This window comes from Lithobates pipiens, unplaced genomic scaffold (assembly GCF_037356315.1).
Source record: "Lithobates pipiens isolate NorthernLeopardFrog02 unplaced genomic scaffold, aLitPip1_a1.2 Scaffold_25, whole genome shotgun sequence".
Taxonomy (NCBI): domain Eukaryota; kingdom Metazoa; phylum Chordata; class Amphibia; order Anura; family Ranidae; genus Lithobates; species Lithobates pipiens.
The window spans coordinates 62,182,568-62,195,282 of record NW_027507787.1 but is presented as its reverse complement, the minus strand read 5'-3'; the positions used below and the strand labels follow the sequence as shown (position 1 = coordinate 62,195,282).

The 12,715-nt window shown below is 49.8% G+C and overlaps 1 protein-coding gene and 1 pseudogene across 5 annotated transcripts in view; both read right to left on the bottom strand.

Annotated features, from left to right (window-relative positions):
- The window catches only part of USP54 (ubiquitin specific peptidase 54), a 260,296-nt gene that overhangs the window by 128,344 nt on the left and 119,237 nt on the right, over positions 1-12,715 (bottom strand). The window lies entirely within an intron of this gene.
- On the bottom strand, positions 8,396-9,266 carry LOC143930312 (THO complex subunit 7 homolog pseudogene; annotated as a pseudogene).

The following is a 12,715-nucleotide window of genomic DNA, read 5'->3' as shown; positions in this document are numbered from 1 at the left end:
TTTAGCCCATCCTGCCATGCATTTTTTTTCTCCTTACCTTGTGAAGCCAGAGATACTAATTTCCAGGTCCCTTATTGATACTGGTTCCAGGTGAAAGTGGGGGGGATGGGTCGCTGATCCAGTGTTTATATGTGCCCAGGTCAGATTTCATGAATTGGGCTTACAATCACTCTAATGCAAAGAAATGCCTTGACAGTCAATGGGAGTATTTAAAATTTGTTTCTCAGGTTCTTCATAAAAATGCTTAGGATAGGTGTAAAGCGCACATCATCCATTTTAGAGTAGAAATACAGTCTTGCCAAAAGTTGAAATCCCTTTGTTTTAACAAGTTGTAGCAGTTGGAAACATTTTACAATGTGTCTGTGCATGCGAGTAAATCTTTTTAATAGGAACAGCATTTAGCTAGAAACATTTAGAAAACTAGCAGGTATACATCAAGCGGTCCTTTCAGTTAGACCATTATTTTAGATCTTAGGAATGCCACCTGGATTAGACTGGCTCTTTCCCTTAATTAACAAAAAAGCAAAGGGTAAAAAAATTAAAAGACCTTTCCAGAGGTTTTCCAATTCGTTCCATTTGAGCTTTGCCATGTAGGGTGACAGCAAAAGAATAAAACAGTTACCGGTAATATATTTACTTGCTTAGATTAGAAATTAGAAGATTATAAATGCTGGGTTAGAAGAATAGGCTATAAAGATAAATAATTTCTACAAAACTTAGTAAATACTTGTGTATAACAATAAGGCTCGGTTCACACAGGGGCGACTCAGATCCGACTTCAGGTCGCCCCTAGTTGCCTCAGGTCGGACAACATTTAAAAATCAATGTAAGTGAATGAGAGCCGTCTGAATGCACGCTACTGAAGTCGCTCCGACTTCAAAAGAAGTTCCTGTACTACTTCAATCCGACTTGTAGGCGACTTGTACCCATTGATTTCAATGGAGGTCGCCTCCAAGTCGGATCTCTGTATATACAGAGGCGACTTTGACAGAATTATTAGCTCTGAAGGGGGAACTCCACGCCAAATTTATGAAAAAAATTTGGCTTGGGTTCCCCCTCTGAGAGCATACCAGGCCCTTAGGTCTGGTAAGGATTCCAAGGGGAACCCCCTACGCCGAAAAAACGGTGTGGGGGTCCCCCCCAGATCCATACCAGACCCTTATCCGAGCACGCTACCCGGCCGGCCAGGAAAGGGGGTGGGGACGAGCGGGCGCCCCCCCTCCTGAGCTGTACCAGGCCGCGTGCCCTCAACATGGGGGGTGCCTTGGGGGAGGGGGGCGTGCGGCCCTCCCACCCCAAAGCACCTTGTCCCCATGTTGATTAGGACAAGGGCCTCTTCCCGACAACCCTGGCCGTTGGTTGTCGGTGTCTGTGGGCGGGGGGCTCCCGGATTCCGATGAGCCCCCCGCCCGCAGACCCCGACAACCAACGGCCAGGGTTGGCGGGAAGAGGCCCTTGTCCTCATCAACATGGGGACAAGGTGCTTTGGGGTGGGGGGGCCTCACGCCCCCCCTCCCCCAAGGCACCCCCCCATGTTGAGGGCACGCGGCCTAGTACGGCTCAGGAGGGGGGGGGCCGCCCGCTCGTCCCCACCCCCTTTCCTGGCCGGCCAGGTAGCGTGCTCGGATAAGGGTCTGGTATGGATCTGGGGGGGACCCCCACGCCGTTTTTTCGGCGTAGGGGGTTCCCCTTGGAATCCATACCAGACCTAAGGGCCTGGTATGCTCTCGGAGGGGGAACCCAGGCCAAATTTTTTTCATAAATTTGGCGTGGAGTTCCCCCTTCAGAGCTCATTCTCTGATTGGCCACGGCAAAAGTCGCCTGGCCTGGGGCGACTTCTAAGTCGCCCCAGGTTGTGTCTAAGTCGTGTTCAAGTCGTCTCCAAGTTGCCTCACAAAGTCGTCCTGAAGTCGTGTCGCCCCTGTGTGAACCGAGCCTCTAAGGCTCAGTTCACACAGGGGCAACACGACTTTTGGAGGCAACTTGGATGTGACTTGACGTGACTTGACCTGACGCGACTTGACGCGACTTGGACGCGACTTACAACACTACTTTAAGTCGCCCCAGGCCAGGCGACTTGCCGTGGCCAATCAAAGAATGAGCTCTCAGGGGGGAACTCCTTTTGAGAGCTGATAATTCTCTGAGAGTCGCCTCTGTATAGACGGAGATCCGACATGGAGGCGACCTCCATTGAAATCAATGGGTACCAGTCGCCTACAAGTCGGATAGAAGTAGTACAGGAACCTTTTCTGAAGTCGGAACGACGTCAGTAGTGTGCATTAAGGGCCGGTTCACACTGCGGCGCGAGGCGACACGGCTCGCCTCGCCTCGCTCCCGCAAGTTGTCCCCATTGAGTACAATGGAACCGTTCTGAGAGGAGCGACTCGAGTCGCTCCGACTCAGAAAAAAGGTTCCTGTACTACTTCGGGGCGACTTCGGGGGCGACTTGCATTGACTTCTATGCAGAAGTCCTCTGCAAGTCGCCGCTGACCCCCCCTGCAAGTCGCGGCGAGGAAGTCGGAGACGCCTCGCCGCGGCTCGCAGTGTGAACCGGCCCTAAGACGGCTCTCATTCACTTACATTAATTTCTACATGTTGTGCGACCTGAGGTGACTTGAAGTCGGATCTGAGTCGCCCCTGTGTGAACCGGCACTTAGGGTTCCAATTTACAATAGTTTTGATGAGTCTGCAAAAACAAAATCAAGTGTATATCACAGGACCCACAGAGCCAACAAATCTGAAAAACTATTTTTTTTTCCCTATTGGTACACCATTGCTAGGACCTTAAACCACATCTCCAGTTAACAAAAATAAATTACTAATGGCAGAAAACAGTGCAAAACTTGGGGGGTATTTGCAGCAACCGAAAGTGTAAGATACTGGAAGCAGCTTCAAACCTACTATGCAGTGTAGTTTTAAGACAAGAGCCTGTAAAAAGAAATGTACAGAGTTGCCTTTTACAAGCTGTTACTTTATTTTGGACACTCTAGTGACATAGTCAATTTAGGTTTAGCAGTCTTGGGACAATCAGATGAAGTTCCAGGTTCCTCTTTCTTCCAGCGGTGGGGATGGGAAATCGTTAATATGAAAGAGCATTCCTGTCTAAAGTATTTTGCTGTGAGCTTAGAAGACATGGTAATGCAACCCAGAGGGTGTGTCCATGTGGGCTCACAAGAAAAGAGTTGATTGGCACTGGCCGACATTCAACCCAGAGGAACAGTGGTCCTGGACTTCAATGCGAGTCTGTGGACAGCAATGGAGAGGGGGATGTGTATTGCAGATTTTTTTATTTGAACCTGTCTTTAACAAGTGATTTTCAAATACATTTTTAAAAGTTGGAGATACAGAAGTAAAACCAGGCAGTCAATTAGAAAACAAATTTCTGGGGGCGTGACCGGAAGTCGAGGCGAATGGACGCTTAAGCCATTCGCTCTCCCACCAGCTCAGCTCCACCGGCACCTTGAGGGACAATCCACCGCCATCCGATGGGCAGATCGAGGGCTACCCGCTCTGCCTCCTCCAGGGGACCCTCCGCGGCCCCTCCGGGACCTGTGACGGGCCTCCGGGCCTTTCTTTCCACGACGGATCTCCCGGCCGGCGGGCCTCCCAAGATGGCGCCGGCCGCATAGACGTCCCGGGTCTCATCCCTGGCATCCAGCCAGCAGAACGGCCGCTCCACGGTCCCCGGGGAGGCCGGGACGCCACCCGGTTCCGGCGCTGCCGATCGGACTTCTGGAGGGGTGAGTGAATACCCGCTCCCGGCCCCGCCTCGAGCCGCCGGACTAGGCCTGAAGCCTGCCGTGACGCCATCCGAGCCTAGCACCCGCGAGCCCGGCCCCCCGCAGGCAACGGAGCAGTGTGCAGCCACCAGGGGCCAGGGACTACACCGCTGGGGCCAGAATTAAGCCCGGGGACCGGGTCGCCTCCATCCAAGGCCCAGAGGCTGGCCTCACCATGGGCTCTCAGCCCACATCGTCACCGCAGTGGCTCCCCGATCCCCACTGATTGTGCCGCGGGACGGAGGGAGGAAGAACGGAGCCGTCCAACCCCCCCGTCCCCTGTACCTGCCTGGGAGGGGGTGTGGGATCTACACAACGAACCTGCTCCACCTATACGGGCGAGTGGGTCCGGGAGTTTCGGACCTGTCCCGCCACCTCACCTGCAACCAGCCGGGGGCGACCCGGGAGGCCCATCCCTACCGCCCATGCATCCGCAATGGCAACACTACCTGCAAGCATTTCCTACTAAAGAGGACTTTAAGCAATTGATGGAAGACGTCAAATCTACATGTAGAGCAGAAATACAAATGCTACATTCCGGCCTCAAGCACTTGGCGGACCGGGTGGAGATGGCCGAAGAGGAGATCCAAGAGACCAAAATAGCGATCCACAAGACCCAAAAGCAGGGGGCCGACCATCGAATGCTCCTGAGGGACATGCAACGCCATGTGGAGGACTTGGATAACAGGGGGCGCAGGCATAACATAAGGGTGAGGGGGATACCAGAGGCGGACGGCCCGGAGGATCTACAATTTATCCTGCAGGAAATATTTAATGACCTCCTTGGGGAACCCCCTACCAAGTTCATTGAGATGGACAGAGCGCACCGGGCCTTGCGCCCCAAAAACGCAACCTTGAGCCCCAGGGATGTCATATGCAGACTTACTTCGTTCCACATTAAAGAGGACATAATGAGACAGGCCCACCTAGCTCGGGTGGTGACCTTTCGGAACACACCAGTCCAACTCTTTCCGGATCTCTCCTGGCTTACGCTACAGAAACGTAGACTTCTCCAGCCGCTTCTCCGCACTTTGCAGGATGCTGCCATCCCTTACCGTTGGGGATTTCCATTCACCCTCACAGCTAAACACCGAGGCAAGACGGCGTCCTTGCGGTTTCCTGAAGACCTCCACGCCTTCTGTGAAGAATTGGGCGTTCGTCCTCCCCAGCTGCCGGATTGGGATCTAGTGGCTACCCAGCCCACTCCTCCGTCACTGTGGCAGAAGGTCCCCTCCCGACAACGCCCTCGAAACCGGGAAGCGCCAAAAAAATCTGCCCGTCAAGGACATGGCTGAAGCATAGCGCAGTATCTATTTTTTTCATACTTTTTTCTCTTTTTTGATTCCGTTTGCCCAAGTGGCGAAAGGGAATAAGGCCCGTTTCGTTTGTTGGTTGGCCTACGGACCGCTGTCTGGACAGTACGAACCTGCCCGCATGCTCTGCCCCCTGAGTCCCCTTCCCGTCCCTCTAGGTGCCCTCTTATTGACATGTCACATTTAGGCTGGCACACGTGGGAGACCCGAGAAAGTGGGTTTCCTTATGTTTTTGTGTCACCCCCTCCCCTCCCGGACGCATTGGCAATGCGTCCGGGACCCTAGGAGATGCCTGGCGATTGGTATCGCGTTTGCATCTCCTCCGCTCCCTCCCGTTTCTAGCCGCCCACTCCACTTGCAGAGTCCGACGGGGGGAGCTGGACTCCCATGCGGCCGCCAGACCCGGACCTCGGGTTCGGGTGGCCCCCTGGGAATCCGACTAGACCTGAGCGATTTGCCTGTGCATGGTCTCATGTGGTTGTATGTTTTGTTGTATAACAATTGCCTACTTCATATGTGTTCTTTTGTTTGCTGTTCTAACCTTCTAACCATGACCGATGGCTAAAATTTTATCCTTAAATGTTCACGGCTTAAACTCCAACAAGAAACGGCATCTGGCACTGCGGGAATTCAGGCAGTCAGGTGCGGACATTGTCCTGGTTCAGGAGACACATTTCAATAAGGGGGGTTCTTTTGCATCCAGATATTTCCCTCTCGCCTATCTATCCTCAGGGTCCCATAAGAGAGCGGGCGTGGCCATCCTGATCTGTCATGGAACCCCATTTACCTACCTTGATCATTACAGTGACCCCGGGGGAGGATTCCTGATACTTAAAGGCACATGGAGGTCCGAACCGATCACCCTGTGTACCCTATACGCCCCGAACACTCGTCAACACAGTTTTCTCTCTAAACTCCTGCTGCGACTGTTTAAATCGGTCCACGGCTACCTAGTGGTGGGGGGTGACTTTAACCTGGCCCATTCAGCTACTGCGGACCGCCTGGTGGCGCTGCCCCGGCCGCCCTCGGCTAAAGCACTTAGAGACTCCAAACTTTTTCGCCAACTGACCCGGTGACATGCTCTCTTCGACGCCTGGCGTGCCCTCCACCCGGTAGATAGGCAGTATACTTATTACTCGGCCCCCCACCAGTTGCACTCCCGTATAGATTACTTTTTCACCAACAATGTTACTTTGCGGTCGGTCCGGAGTGCCCATGTCCTGCCAATTTCATGGTCGGATCACGCCCCGATACTTCTAACGATGGACCTCGGTGCCCCTGTGGTTAGGCCCTATAATTGGAAGCTGAACACTTTCCTCTTGCAACATCTCCCCTTCCAGGCAGAATTAGTCTCGACCTTGAAATACTACTTTGCCGAAAATGCAACCCCGGATGTCACCCTCCCCACGTTGTGGGAGGCCCACAAAGCGGTCATCCGTGGTAAGTGCATGGCCCTTTCTTCAGCGTTGAAGAAAGACGTCGAGGCCACTAAACTGCGAACGGAAGGGGAGCTCGGGCAATTGGAACGGGACATGCAAGCCTCCCCCTCCTTGCGCACCCTCCGAAAGATAACGAAGCTCCGCATGGCGCTTAGGGATTTGGCGCTTCGCCGGGTGGAAAAGACCCTCTTGAGGATTAGGCAGACGTTTTACGATATGGGCAACAAAGCGCACTCTCTTTTAGCGAGGAAACTTAGAGATAAAAACCTCCTGTCCACCCCGCATCAGATTAAAACTAAGGCCAATACTGTGGTCTCCCACCCTAGGGAGGTCGTGGACACGTTTGCGAGCTTCTATGAGGAGCTGTACAACAGTCGCGACATCCCTAGTGATCCCTTGCCGGCGGAGCTCTCCCAACGTATGCAACAATACCTGACGGACAGCGGGATCCCCTCCATTCGAGCCCAGGACCTAGCCTCCTTGAATAAGCCCATTACAGAGGAGGAGATAGAATTAACCATTAAGTCGTTACCGGCTCATAAATCTCCGGGCCCGGATGGCCTGCCCTATGAATATTATAAATCGTTCCTACCCCTATTGCTTCCGTACATGTGCAGATTGTTTAATGCATTCCTGCTGACTACCCCGGTCCCCCCTGATATGCAACACTCCTTTCTCACTCTGATACCCAAACCGGATAAGGACCCCATCCTCTGTGCCAACTACAGGCCTATTGCGCTCTTGAACGCGGACCTGAAATTTTTTACTAAACTCCTATCCCTGCGGCTTAACATGGTCCTCCCTTCCCTCGTACATAAAGATCAGGTAGGATTTGTCCCCCTCCGCCAGGCTGGTGATAACACCAGGAAGGGTATAGATTTGGTCGACGTGGCGAATAAGGGGGGCATCCCATCTCTGCTCCTGAGTCTGGATGCGGAAAAGGCTTTTGATAGTGTGGCGAACAGGAAGGGCCACCCCAGTCTGACTCACATGGGGATGAGGGGACCGTTCCTGCAGGCTATACGGCACCTCTACTCCAATCCGTCCTCTCAAGTTAAGACCCCCTTTGCTACTTCTTCGGCCTTCTCTGTTTCTAATGGCCAGGGATGCCCCCCATCGCCCTTGCTGTTTGCCCTTTGCGTAGAACCCCTGGCGGCGTCCATTAGGCGGAACCGGGATATCAGGGGCATCCCGGTCAGGGATAGGGAGTTCAAGATCTCACTGTTCGCGGACGATGTGATCCTTACCCTGACCCAGCCTAGGATCTCCCTGCCCAATTTACACAAGGAGCTCGATCGCTACAGCGCCCTATCGGGTTATAAAATGAACACCTCAAAATCAGATTCCCCCCCTGGAGGTGGATCATCTTCAATCCACTTTCCCATATCACTGGAAAACCTCCTCCTTGAAATATCTGGGGATACATATTACCCCGACATTTACTTCCCTATACCAGGCAAACTTCCCACCCTTGTATGGCACCATCAGGCAGCTACTTTCCCGGTGGCGGAAGCACCAGATTTCCCTCTTTGGTAGGATAGCGTCGGTAAAAATGACGATCCTTCCGAAACTCCTTTACCTGTTCCAGACCCTTCCTATCCCCATACCTTACCATCATCTGAAAAAAATGCAATTAAATCTTAGATCTATATAATTTGGGTGGAAGACACCTGCTCCTTTGGTGACCATGCTGCACAATTATTCATTATCCTTATCCTTAGTAAATATTCGTTTGTATGTATATCCCTATTCATTTTTTTTTTTTTTTCTTACATACTCCATTTTATTGAAATGTTTAAAAAAAAAGAAGAATTCCGAAGCAAAACAAATATTTCCCATAAAAATGTATACCAGAGACAGAACATTTCAAGCACATAGCTTTTACTTCTACGCTGCGTTCAATGCCAGGTAGTCAGAGGAAAGTTGGTCTCATTTATCAAACGGGTACATTTACACGTAAAACATAATAAAAGGCTCTAGCCCTTCCTGCTCTGTTCAAAACTTAAAAAAAAAAAGTTTTGATTGTATTTGAGCTTTAAGCAGCTACAACATGAAATCCAGAATGCTAAAAAGTATACAAAAATCATGGAGCAAAACCAACATGGCACACAACAAGGTTTACATCTATTGAGTTCCAGTGTCCATCTGCGCATCTTGAGATTGTTCAGCCAGTTTCTCATCATTTTCTAGGGTTTGCTGGAGTTCATGAATGGTGCTGAGGAGGACGTGGAACTGTTTTCGTCTTAACTCCAGCTTGTCTTCAACATTCTCCTTGGTGTGAGAGAGCTGCTTCAGCTCCTTGTCCAATGCTTCCAGTTGCTTTAATGTCTCATGGCGATCTGGATGATTCTGTATCACTTTGGCTAATGCATCATACTCTTGGCGATTCTTTCGGATCCGCTTGGCCTGTAAAATCTGTTTCTTGCATTCAGCTATTTTCTCATGTGCTGCTGCAATACTGCTCTCAATGTCACTGTAGATCTTCTCATAGTTCTCCATTTCTCGCAGGTTCATGTCATGTACAAGGAGAGTTTTTCCCATAGAGAATGAACACTGCGATAAACTGCTGAGCATCCGCTGGTACTGGGTGTATCCATCCTCCTGAGATCCAGAATTACACCATTTTATAAAACTTTTCACCAAAAGGTTGATTCTTCGGTCATCACCAGCGCCATCCCCATCAATTAGAAGACGTTTACGGATAACTTCATACTAGGAGTTCACACACATAATAATAATAATATGGAGACGGGGGGACACTGAGGCCTGTATTCCCGGGCTCCCTTCTTCCCTACAGCCGGGGTGTAGAGTCTAGGCCTCGCCGAACTCAGCGTTCCGATCCCGGCCCAGCGCTAACTCCAGCCTGCGGCTGCTCTGCGGCCTGTGCGGTGACCGCTGGGCGGGGGGGCCTCCATCCCTATTCATTTAAAATCCCAGTTTCGGGTTTATAAACCTGCGGTTTGAAACTATTTATATATGTGTTTCCATCAGTTATTGAGAACTTTTTTAATATTATTTTTTCCAGTTTTGTTTTTCCTGGAATTTATTCATCAATCAATTGAACATATGGGCTGTTTTTGCTGGGTATGTTGCAGTCATTTTTCCGGGGTTGCGATGCGCTCAGCTCCCTCCCTACCTCCCTTTGTGGATCACTAGGGGTGGTGGGGTTCGATATCAGCGCATTGGCGCCATGCATAAATGGGCCCCTCGAGTGGTGTCAACAGACACTGCAAGGTGGGAGTCTATTGTTTAGTTTTTGTGTTTTTTTTTTTTTTTTTGTTCTGTCTTTCCACCTGATGCTGCAGCTAAGATGGATGGGCACCCACTGAGGTATGGATTATCCTCAGCTGTGAGTGTTCCCTCATCTTCTCACAGCTGCAAAAGACATCATGCATGACGCTGGCAGGGATCCGCCCAGGGCCTGGGGTATATGAGCTGGGACAGACAGACAGTTCACTCCTCCACTGCGCTCCACTAGGAAGAGATCACTCCTTAACTCTACATATGGGTAATAGAGTTTTATTCATGTTTTTTTATTTTTTGTTTCGTTTTTCTTCCCTCCTTTTTGCACATACATTGTTTCATTCAGAGCACTGCACATATTTTTTTACACATTTGAATTGGATGATTTTATATTTCCCCATCATCCATTCCCACTTATTCAACACACATGTAGCCTTCTCCTATTTCCCAATCATTTGTGTATATCTCATTCACACACACTTTTCAGCAATTAGCTATATTTATTCAACACGTTCAATCCAACACTCAGTGTCCTGCTTTTGGGGTTTTTTTTTGGTGACCCATCACACTTTTCTTTTTCGCAGATTTGGGTAACACACATATACATTTAGTACCTAGTGGACCTGTGTTGAGGATGTCTGTTTCGGTTCCCCCTGGCCTGCCCCCTGACATTGTTGGGGGATGGTCTGAACCCTGCCTCAACCCCGGATGAGACGGTTTTATCTCAGCTCTAACAGTTCCCATTGCTGGAAGTTCTGCCCAATTCTTGGGCTATTTTGTAAGTCACTTTATCAATTAAGTGGACCAATTTGATACTCTCTCTATTTAACTGAGGTTCCACCTATATTAATATTTGTCATATTTATTTGCTTTTCTAGTAAAAACATGCATCCCACCCCTGATGACTGGCAAGAAGCCAAGAAACGCGTCGGGTTCTCAAACTAAGGATGCCTACCTAAGCTTATTTTAATCCTTGACAATATCAACTTTTGTCCTATAGAGTTTGTACTCATTCATGTGATTTTATGATTTTTGATTAGTAATTTTTGCATTTCTGTTATGAACTGCATCCATGTATGTCCATTGATTTGTCTATACTCCAGATTCTCTGATTACTATTATGAAAATATATTGAGTGCATATCTATATTTATATTACTGTACCACCATTGTATGCATTCAGATCATGGACAACCCCTAGGGGTCATTGATTATAAATTAAATCTAAATTATTTTATTCACATGTATTCATACATTGTTATTTTCAATTGACATGCTTCGTTTAAAGTCCCACTTGTCCCCCTTTTCTTTTTATGAAAAAAATGCAAGCGGATCTGCTCAATTTCGTGTGGAACTACAAACGCCACAGAATACCTCGCTCTGTTATGACGGCCTCCCGCTCAGACGGGGGTCTGGCGTTTCCGGACCTTATTAAGTACTATCAGGCAGCCCAGCTCCGAGCAGTGACCTCCTGGTTCACCCAGCGGTCATACAATAGATGGACGGAAATCGAGAAACTTTGGTTGGCCCCGGCTCACCCTAATAGTATGCTCTGGAGCGCGGCAGCTTTGATCCCTCTGGCCCAACTTCTGGGAACTATGGCACACCTGCAGGGCCTATGAGTTATCCTCGGATAAGTCGCTCCTGACGTCCTTTTTATATCATCCTAAGGTGCCAGATAGCCTGACATACCCGATGTCGCATCCGTGGTCATCCCGGAATCTTTTCCACCTGGGAACCCTGGTGGACCCTAGGTCGCGGAGACTGCAGTCATACGCTGACCTTTAATCTAAATTTGACCTCCCTCGACAGAGTTTTTACAGTTATTTACAAATATGACACTATGCCCAGACCATATCCTCTGACCTGCGTTTTTCCCCGCCCTCCGCTTTTGAGACTGTAATTCTAGCGGGCATAGCCCAAAGAGGATTGATATCTGCCATTTATAAAATAATCAACGCTCCCCCTAAAGCTTTGAAAGGCAAGCATACCTACATGCTCAAGTGGGCGGAAGCGTTGGGCGGGGAGATTACGGAGGAGCAGTGGCAGCTGATATGGTCCCAGGCCTCAAAAAGCTCTATGTGCACGCTCTACCGGGAGAATGCGTATAAAATTTTATTTTTTTGGTACATGACCCCGGACGTTCTACACCGCCATCTACCCCACCTCCTCCGACAGATGCTGGAGATGCTTAGCCCACAGAGGTACACTGTTCCACATCTTCTGGCAATGCCCCCTCGTAACTCCCTTTTGGGAAGAGGTCCAGCGCCTCTTGACTACTATCCTAGACCAGCAGGTGGCACTGGACCCCAAAAATTTCTTGTTGGGCATCCCCTTTCCTAAATTGACGAAGTCCCGAAAGAAACTGTCAAGACATATCTGGACAGCGGCGAGGTGTCTAATTGCCCTAAATTGGAAAAAAGTACAGCCCCCCACCCTCGGTGCGCTCCATACTAGAATTAAGGACATGGAACTGATGGAGAGGATGACCGCCAGGATACAGGACCGGATTGAGGCCCACGATCTGGTTTGGACCCCATGGAATCTTCGGGAGGACCGGCTGTGATTTGATGCGGCGACCACACATGGTGCTTACCCCCCCTCTTCCTTCCCCCACCCCCCCCTCTTATCCCCCGTCCCTCTTCTATTTCTTAACAGTTCTCTCTTCTTTCTCTTATTCCTTCTATCTCCTATTCTCTCGCTTTTGCTCTCCCCTCTTTTCTTTTTCGCTTAACTTCTCTCTCCTTTTCTTTTTCTTCTTGATTCTCCAATCTCCCTTGTTCTTGTTTCCATGTGCCCTATGGTTCCTTTAGAAAGATGCTTTGATACCAGCGACAGGTGTGAGTAGTTAGAAGTACTTGTAGAAATCAGTATCTAGCTATTGGGCTACCTCGCTGGACAATTTGACGGTTGGCACTATATATTTATATCCAGTACTGGCC